Source organism: Meleagris gallopavo, chromosome 6 (assembly GCF_000146605.3).
Source record: "Meleagris gallopavo isolate NT-WF06-2002-E0010 breed Aviagen turkey brand Nicholas breeding stock chromosome 6, Turkey_5.1, whole genome shotgun sequence".
Classification (NCBI taxonomy): domain Eukaryota; kingdom Metazoa; phylum Chordata; class Aves; order Galliformes; family Phasianidae; genus Meleagris; species Meleagris gallopavo.
This window is the reverse complement of record NC_015016.2, coordinates 28,072,728-28,081,813: the sequence shown is the minus strand read 5'-3', so window position 1 is coordinate 28,081,813 and position 9,086 is coordinate 28,072,728. Positions and strand designations below refer to the sequence as shown.

Here is a 9,086-nt window from a genome sequence, read left to right as displayed (position 1 = left end):
GAGCCGCCAGGGCGAGGCAGGGCGGGAGGGGAGCGCACTTGCGGTGCACCCGGCTCTCCGTGCTCGCTCCGCGCGGCGGCACCGAGAGGCCGAGTCGGGGCGGGCCCTCCCGGTTCGAGGCCGTGGGGCCGCTCCTCCGCGGCGGGCGGCGGTTCGGCGAGTTACCTGGGCAGGAGGCCTGCTTAGGCCTCGCATTGGAGGGTGTGTCCGGCTGCCGGTTCCTGCTTCAGCCCCGGCCGAGAGAGCGTGGGGCAAAGCTCTGCGAAGCCCTTCTGACCTCCCCCTCGTCAATGGCTTTGCTTAGTGTTTTCTTTCTTCTTAAAGGGCTTAAACCAAGCAGTTTTGCTTCTGCTGGGCGTAGGCATTTATAGAAGTGAGTTGCATCTTCCTGAGGGGGTCAGCCCTAAAGCAATGGGACAGAGCCAAGGGGATGAGTGTGTCTGAGGGTCTGTGTGGATTGAGAGAGGCTGACTGTCGGAAAGTGGTCCGAGGGAAGCTTGTGTGGTGTCACCTGTGGTAGAAGGGACTTTCCCCTGTACTTAGTTTTGTCTACACAGACTGATTGATTTTCTATTTTTAATGTGACAATCAACAAGGTGCCTGGCACACAGACACTTCTCAGACATGGTGATTACGTTACCTGCATTACGTGTTTTCAGTTTATCATTTTATCCAGCACTGAAGGTTATTTGTCCAAAGTTGAATTCTCTTAAGCCCTAAGAGTCTTAAGGGATGAAGACTTGCATTCTGGCACCTGAGAAATTCAGCTTTGCTTTCCTCAATGACAACTAAAAAGGTATACTGACACTTCTAATTTGCATCAAAGTTTCAGAGCATTAGACTACTTATTCTGCAGTGTGCTGAGCTCTGAGATTCCGCCAGGAGGACAAAATTTGCTGAATGTGTTAAACATGTAAAAATACAGGACTTATTTTTGCGCACAGGATATTTACTGAGTGGTCAGCATTAATGATCTGCTTGAAGTGTTGATAGGAGTCATGCATTAGCAGTGCTAATTTAGATTATTTTAAGGGTAGCATGGAATGTTCTGGGTCATTGCCTCATTCGACTGTTGGTTCTGTTTGGTGATGGCTGTGTGTGCCTTGTCAAATGGAACTGGTATAGCAGCATGGATGATATTTCAGCCATTGACTTTCAGAGATAAAACCTTGAACTTATGCATGTAATAACCAGTGGTAAATAGCCTTGGTATCTATTTGGAGGACTGGATTCTGGTGTCCTTCTAGCTTCCATTTATAAACTCATTGTAAACATGATGCTTTGGGATGAAGCATTCCACGCCTGGTATCTGCCAAGAAGACAAAGTTTTAAAATTTTGGGGTGTCCAGTGAAGTTGCAGGCAGGCTTTGATTGGCCAGAACAGCAGCTGTGGGGAGGAGTTCTTTGAACAACCAGACAGCTGTGCAGTGGCAGCAGCAATGTTGGCAATTTAAAAACGAACAAGAAAAACCTTCTGACATATGAACTGGAAGGAGTCCTTCTCATCATGCTTTTTTTGGCTGTTCCAATTGTGACTTGGAAGCAAAATCATCTTGTGAAAATTGTGTACATGCTTGCAAACTGTTTCACACTTCACAGGAAAGTGCAGATTGCTTCAAGCCTACTAATGCATATACAGTATTCTGTGAATTCTTAAATCTCTCTTTTTTTAAAAAAACAAAAAAAAAAAAACAAAAAAAGCACTTTATCAGTGAGAAATTAGGTGGAGTATGTGGCGAGCTGTCAGGTAGCACAGTTGTGAGAACTATGAGTGACCTGAGGCCAGATAAATTTGAATATCTGAATGCAGTTACCTCCTAAAATATAGAGACTATGCAACTAACTTTAGGAAGGAGGAACACTGACAACCATTAAGTCTTTTTTATTTTTATTTTTTCCTCTCTTGAAGTATCTAGTTATTTAAAAGTAATATGCAGTAAAATATCAGAAAGCCTCATTTGTTGGATATTTGTGGACTTTGCTGCCTAAAATGACCAGGGTCATTTCTTTTTCCTTTCTTCATTTCTTCACTAGAAACTTGGGAAGAAATCCTGCAGTCAGTGCTAGTTTTATAAAGTAAATATTTAGGAAAAAAATATTAAGTCTGCATTGTTGAGCCTGAAGAAGAGGCAGAATCTGGTTCTACATGTACTTTTATCACACAGTAAAAATGTAGTTTCTCAGAATCAGTTTCCTAAATCCTTGCACTGCTTCAACATATGCAGACTCCAGCAGATTCAGTCCAGTTCTGATACAATTGGGATATAATCAGTAATTTCAGGGGAAGATGGCAGTTCCTGTCCAGAAAAAGTACCAGGTTTTATTTTTTTTTTGTTTTCATTTTTTTTCCCTTATGCACATCCTATTTTAGTTGCATCAGAGATCACACTGCTGGGTGCTAGACAAATATATTTATTTACCTGCCTGAAGACCACTCCCCAGTTTTTCATCTTGGCCACTGGAACTCAATTCCACAGCCATATTGAATACATTCTTTCTGTGGCATTCAGAGTGCTTCTGCAGTGGCTGCTTCTCCAGTTGGCTGGAGTGTTGATCCTTGTGACTTTTCACTTGTTTCCTTCTGCTTGTTCATCAGATGTCATCTTTGCCTCTTAAGACCCGCTGAATTTTGTTTCCATGTGACTTCCAACTTCAGCACTCAGTACTGGTTTTCTTCTCGCATGGACACAAGTTGCCCTTGTCTAGCTCTTGTGTCTTCACAGCTGTCTTCACCGATCTTCTACTTCTATGCAGGGACAACTGTCCTGCCCTCACCACAGCATGGCAGCTGGTGTTCAACAATGCTGACTGGTGCTGGTTAATGTCACTTTAAATTCAGACAGGGAAAAACATTAAATTGGATTTCAATGATACTTAGTTCAGAAGATGTATTAAAATTAAAAATGGCAACTTGCAACCAAGTGGCAGTCAGTATTGCCTCTGGAAGCATAAGCTTTAGAAAAAATGAGGAGCATGTTCCTTCTCCAACTAGTTATTAAACTGGCAATTACATCCTTCTGAGTTTGTCAGTATTTAGTTTAATTCTTAGCAAGCGAGTACTGTGTTGTAGTAACTGTCTAGTGACAGTTGAGGAGCTTTTGAAATTTGACCGAGTAGGAAAACTTAGTTTTTGCTTCCTTGTCTACAACTGAAAATGAGCCCTTCAAAATGAACTCTGAGATGGTGGTATGTCTTGTTACTGCAGCCTCTGATGGATAACTCACTAGCAACAAGTAGTACATTTTCTTTCAGTTAAACTGTATTTTATAAATAAAAGGTCTAGAGCAAACTTAATCTTGTTAAACTTTGATAGCTGCTAAGCCCTGAGAGATGTTTTCAAGGAAAACAGCAAATTAGTCTGACTTATAACAATAAAGATTGACCCAGCAGCTTGTTTTGACTTACTTTAGAATAATAATGAATTAGTCTTATTGAAACAGGAGCACATTGTAATGTATACGTTCCTCCAGCCCTGAAAGAGGAAGGATGCAGTGAACTATACTATAACGTTATTTTGTTGTTGTTGTTGTTCTTAGATAAATAGCTGTGGAAGGCTGCTCTGATGCATTGTGTAGCTGAACTATGATTTGCTAGCAGGGGCAATTTGAAGTGTGCAGACAATTAACCAGGATGCAGAATTAAATTAGTTTTCTGTCCTTCCGTGAAACTTTTGTGTTGGAGTGCCTGTGTTTTGTGACACAATATCTATCTGGAGGATCAGTTGCAAACCTTTGGGAGGTAAAAATCCTGTCTTCCTCTTTCTTTTTATTCTGTAAATGAAATCTTCCCAGTCCCTAATGGTTGTTTTGACAACTATTTTGATAACTGAATTTTGTGGAGCCTCAGATAAAATTAGTTCAGGAATGGTAAAGTTGGGAAAGCTAACATTATAAAAAAAAAATAGCTGTTACGTGTTCCTAATATTTGTTTTTAAATGTTTTCTTAACTATTAGGAGATGATAATGTTTAAGTTCTCAGGACTGTCTTTGTTTAGGTGGCCATAAACTGCTTAGGTTGAATGCAGAGTTGTGCAACAGTTCTAAAATGTCAGTCTGTACAGTTCCCCAAAACAGTGTGGTAAAGGAAAAGTGTAAATTTCCTTAGTTCAGTAAAAATAGTAACAGCTTGTCTGGTTAGATAGCTGGATGAGCTTATATGTTGGTAGTGCTCTCGGGGAATTAACTCTGGTTTAAATGTGTTTGTTCCTTTATCTCCACCCTTACAAAGATGACAAAGCATGTTTTCATTTGAACTAACATTAGGAGAATAGCTATTATTAGAAATGAGAAACTGGTGATGTAGTGTATAAGTTATTGGTAACACTTGAGAATTAATATTTTGAAGTCCCATTAACACTTTTCACTGTCACTTGGCCGAAAGCATCGAGGCTGAAATAATAGAAAAATCAATTGTAATTGGCACTTCCAGTTACATGAGAGAGAAACTTCAGGAAGTGCAAGACATCATGATCTTGGACTTAATTGCTTGTTCTCTCTTTAAAATTATTATTCCATAAATAATGTTTTTGATTTCTGAATTGGAGAAATGAGCCATTATTTCATTATGTAAACATATGGGAATATTTGACAGGAACACTCTAACCTTGTTTACATGAGTTCAGTAGTTTCACCTTAAAACGATGACTGTGTAATTATGATTATATTTATGAGCATTTATATGCATTTACTTCTAATGTGAGTAAGTGTAGGTGGTGTGTATGTTCAGCTGGGGATTTCCTTTATTACTGTCGTTTCTTTTGGATATATGTCAATTTCTATCCTCTTAGAGTTTGGAAATACCTGTCAAACATTTTGTTCTTGTTCAAAAGCAGAAATAGCTGTAAAACCCTTGGAGAAAGGATGTAGATTTCTGATGACTTTGGTGTTGACTGGTTTGTTGAAGGAGATGTGTTGCAGGGAAAACACTATGAACTAATTTTATGTGAATTTAATCATTTGGCATACTATAAATATTTTAAATGCCTGATGAATTTTTTGACTCATTTCGTTCAAGGGCGATTTTCTGAAAATACAGGGACTTCCTACAGCAGAATATGGAATTTGACCTTAATGGTTATTTCAATAATATATTAGTTTAAGGGGCACTGATAAAATGGTTTCAAACATACTGAGCCTTGCATTTCCGTGCATTTTCCCACACAGTGTACATGAGATTTGTTAAGACCGATTTGAACCTCACCAGGTAGTCAGAAAGCCAGGTGCCAGCAGAAGAGAAACCCTTCTCTGCTTGCTCACTTTCTATTGAAGTCTCACCTACACTAGATAGCACGGATGGTACACGTGCTGCAGCTTGATGTGACTGGAAGAATTTTTGGTATATGGATCTATTAAATAGCAAGAACTTATTTTTGTTTCACAGATGGGAGTGAAACAAAAATATTATTCGAGTGAGAGGTAATGCAGCCTAGTAAAAGTTGGCAGGTACCTGTTTTTGGGATCATTGATGTCAAAAATATTTAGTTCAGTATTGCTGATAGAGCTTTGGGTCAGAAGATGAACTAAATGCATTTTCTTTCTAAGAATGTTCACGAATTGGGAATCTCTGACTTAGTAGAGAATGAACTGCTGAAATGCAGTTGTACTCTTATTACATTGTGATTTATCTTGATGCCTGTTCCTCTGCCTTTCTTACTTTAATCCCATCTTTCTGGGAGGAACGGGGTGATCTGAATTCCGTTTCATCTGAATCTGCTTGTATCACAGTGCTATTGTATTAGTATTCCATAAATATTGCCATTTTAAGATCACTTATTTCTATTCTTCCATAAATGTTTGCAATCCTAAGAATTAACTCTACTCAGCACTTGTGCCTTATAAGGTGGTATGTTTTAGGCTGTCTCCAGCAATACAAGCGACTGGACTCAAGCAGGAAGTTTGCATTGCCACATATCTTGTAGGATGTTCTGCACTTCCACTTTTCCTGTTGACGCTGTCAAACTGGAGTAAAGTAGAAAATACTCTAGAAGTTGACTGTGGATTTCTTGTTATAGCTACTCCTGATGATGAAACAGTGCTTCGGATTTGGGATACTGTCTGTCATAGCTCTTAATCAGCGCTGAAAGCTTGGAAAGAACGTGCCTGATATTCCTGGTCATCCTATAGTTAGAAACAGACATTCCAGACCGTGAGGATGAGTTAAGAATCTGGTGGCAGATGGGGCTGAGGAAATAAGAATCTGTCTTGTATAGCTGTAGAAAGAATAATTGTTTTAAAGCTTTGCTGATCATAAAAATGATCTTGGAACTGTTTGACTTCAGGGTGTGATGAAACCTTGCTCGGTGCTATTCTAAGAACTGCAGCTGCAGGCTGAGGAGCAGTGTCTGTGGTTAGTACTGGATCCTTTCTTCATGGAGAAGCTGACACCTCTTCTTTCTGTTCTGTTAAAATAACCCCTAACCTTGTTTATTTTCAGGGTTTTGCTCCATGTTGTAGTATAATGTTACGTATGCTTCAGAAAAAAACATAATGATTTTTGTAATGTCTTGAAAATATTATGATCAATAATACTGAAATAGTTCTTCAAGCAGATATGTATTCCTTGTCCACCTGCAACTGCACCTGTATTTTGTGTGCAGTTTTTTCCCCAAATACTGTTCTGAACATTTTTTCCAGCATATGTTGGTATGTTTGTCACTGGTACATAGCTTAGATTTTAATATTGAAATCTGCTTGTGGTGCCTAACCTCTTCACATAATTTGAAGAAGTGTGCTCTGTGTAGTGTTTTGTATATTCCAGTTTGTATTTCTGATCACATAAAATGAAATGTCCTCATCTTCTGTAAAATGTAGACTTTAATATGGTAATATTCTATCTTGTGATTCAGTTACAAATCTAGTCCAATGATACATGCAGAACAACCAAAATGGAGTTACATTATGGCTCATGTACTGCTTCTCTATGATTTTAAGATTATTGGGGAAAATAAATGTTTTGAGATGTGTGTGTGAATGTGACTAATTGTTTTGATAAGAAGGTATTTCTTTACAAGGCTGGAAGAATAAGGCTTTATTTTAAATTTTTACTCCCGTTAGAGATTTCCCTTTCACAATCAAAATTCATTTTTCTAAACTGAGTTCAGTAGTTGTGTTAAATAGTTACTGTAAGCGTACAGGTATTGAGTAGTGCCCTGCTTTGTGACAATATACACTGCATTACCCCTTCCATGTTTCATGCTTGTGTTAATTTCACCTGCATGAATAAAACTTATTTCAAAAGTTTTGTATGTTCCTTTACACTATTTTTAAAGTTTGGACTTTGGATAGCATTGCTCTTCTGTCTTCAGTTGGCAGTTGTCCTACTACAGCTTCTTAAAGAATTCTTCAGAAGATTATGAGTTAGAAATAGAGACCAAAGGCAAACTTAGTTTAAATAAATGTCCGTAAGTGCTTCTTTTACTTTATTGGGTATTTTCCTTTATTGAATTCTTCAATTAATGTTGGTTTGCTCTGGCCAGTTACTGTTTTTAATTTTGCTTTATTTTACGTACTGTATTTTCTTTTGTTTTCTGTTTGAAATTGTTTTGGTTTAATAATCTCAACATGTTAACATTGGCTTGCGCTCTTCTTAATTTTTCTCTTGGCTTTTCAAGATTCATCCTTAACTGTGTTTTCCAGGGATCAAAGTAACCACACTGCTCTTGTATAGAAAGTCTTTTTTTCATATGAAGGCTTCCATCTTGCTGCGTGGCACTTCATTGTTTATTGCTTGTCACTGACATGTTTCTTCTTCTTCATTTTTCTTCCTTAGGTATTTATCTTTGTGTTCTTGCAGGTATTACTGAGTAAGCCATATATTTTTCTCTAGATGTGCTGTATGCCTAAAGAAATGTAAGATACTGAGTGTCATTTCCCATTAGAATTGACTAGATCTGGTTTAGGCTGCTGCTCAAGGGACTGCTCCATTCCCCCCACTTCAACTGGCGTGACGCTGCTCCTTGTTTGGGGTCTGGCAGCTGAGCAGCAGCCCCATGAGGAGTGAGGTCTTCTGGAGTGGGATGAGGCAGGAACACAGAATTCCTGTCAGTGGCTGCATGATCCAGTGGGAGGGAAGTGCCCAGGGCCTGCCCGCATTTACTTCTATTTTAAATCTAAATAGAACTAAACTCTTAATGAATTCTTGTCTTTTTGTAAATGGGGATCATCCCTTTTCCTTCTGTGCTTCTGTACATCTAAAATAGTTATTCGCTAGATCCACTTTGCTTAATATTTTCTTGTTCTTGATGTTGAGCAAGTGACAGTGACTGGGGTTTGTAGGTGCGTTCTGTAAACTTTCACTGAGAGCTGAATACTCCAATAACTCATTTTCATTTGCTGGAAATATTCCATGCCCTGATGCTTGTTTGAGAATGAAATGTTCTAGAAGTTCACAGAATTATCCCTCTGTGTTTGTTATTTGCGGATATTATTTGCCGTCCTCTCCAGTACTGCTGCATGTGCACCAGGGAGCCATCCAGGATGTAGCTGGCACAGTGACTCTGACCCATGCTGTGTGTGAGAAAGAAGGATGAGATTGAGGCTAAAATACTCATCAGGTGCACAACAAGCTGTTTGCGTATACAGAGGCCAAGTGGACAGAGGGCATGGGGCAAAAGAAATTGGAAGAAATTGTAGGAGGCATTTGTCTACTTGCACATAGATTTGTTTCTGAGCTACACACTGCAGCCTGCTAGCATAGCAAATCATAACACATCACTTAGATAAACCTTGTGAAGCTTGAACATTTTGAATGCAGCAAGCAAAATGATTTTGCCAATGATGACATTGAGGAAGAAGTGAAAAGTGCACAGAATGTTGAGAAAGAGATGATCAGTGTGACCGTGGTTTACCAAAAGGGTTGGTGAATCAAGTGCCACTTGGAATTAAGAAGGTAAAGCAGACAAGCCATAAGGACTGAAGGAGGGATTGGAAAAGAGGATGTTAAACACATCGGGAAGAAAGATTGGGAATATTTCAAATCAGCATTTCCATTACATTAATCCCACAGAAAAAAAGTCAATAATATTCAAAGGCTCTTTTTTCCTCCCCTCTGAAACAGGGACATTTTTGCCTTACCCTAGAAATGCTGCT

At 39.0% G+C, this 9,086-nt stretch overlaps 1 long non-coding RNA gene across 1 annotated transcript in view; it reads right to left on the bottom strand.

Moving 5' to 3' along the window:
* The window catches only part of LOC109368222, a 20,769-nt gene extending 19,855 nt beyond the window's left edge, over positions 1 to 914 (bottom strand). Inside the window, exon 1 of the long non-coding RNA XR_004160128.1 lies at positions 166 to 914. This is a non-coding gene — a long non-coding RNA (uncharacterized LOC109368222). The remainder of the gene's footprint in view (positions 1 to 165) is intronic.
* Between the last annotated feature and the right edge of the window lie 8,172 nt (positions 915 to 9,086).